Genomic DNA, 727 nt, shown 5'->3' with positions numbered 1-727 from the left:
GATCTCAAATTTTTGATCTCCTCCATGATGGTAGATCAATCATGTATACTTTGAAGCACGGTAGATAACTGTATTCATATTGAATTTGTTTGAAAGTAAATGTGCATATGTTTATTTTGCGATGCTTCGTATGTTCAAAATGTATGGATTATGGAATGTTGAAAAGACTCCCTTCTGGGCAGCATAATCTGAAATACTGCAGGCTTTGTTTTAATTAACATGAAACAAGATATTTTAATAAACTTAAGTATTACAAATCATCTTTGCATGGTAAGTCATTGCCTAGGACTTCTAAAATGCTGGAGAGTAAGTTTCAGTCTGAATTAAGTTAGGAAGTTAAAAACTAAAGCAAGGTAAAATTTGTATTGGGTGCAGGTATTTTTAATAAGTCTAATGCAGAATTTCACTTTGCAGTATCTGGCTGTACTTGGAGTTATTTTTACATCTCCAAATTGTATGTACCATTTACCATAGCAGATCTAAACCAATAAACTGTCATTTTGACACAAATTAAGGCAAATGTACTAAAAGATTAGTACTATAATTACAATCTGCCTTATTTTATGTAGTTACAATGAATACTATTTATACAACTTTTCGTTTCATGCAGTACATTTAAAAATGTAGAATTATTTTAATATAAACTATGAAATAATACCAAACTGCTTTTTGAATGATCAGACTTTTAAAATAGACCCACAGAACATATCTTTCCAGGCCCACAGGG

This window comes from Gymnogyps californianus, chromosome 12, assembly GCF_018139145.2.
Source record: "Gymnogyps californianus isolate 813 chromosome 12, ASM1813914v2, whole genome shotgun sequence".
NCBI classification, from domain to species: Eukaryota; Metazoa; Chordata; class Aves; order Accipitriformes; family Cathartidae; genus Gymnogyps; species Gymnogyps californianus.
This window is presented reverse-complemented; position numbering follows the sequence as displayed.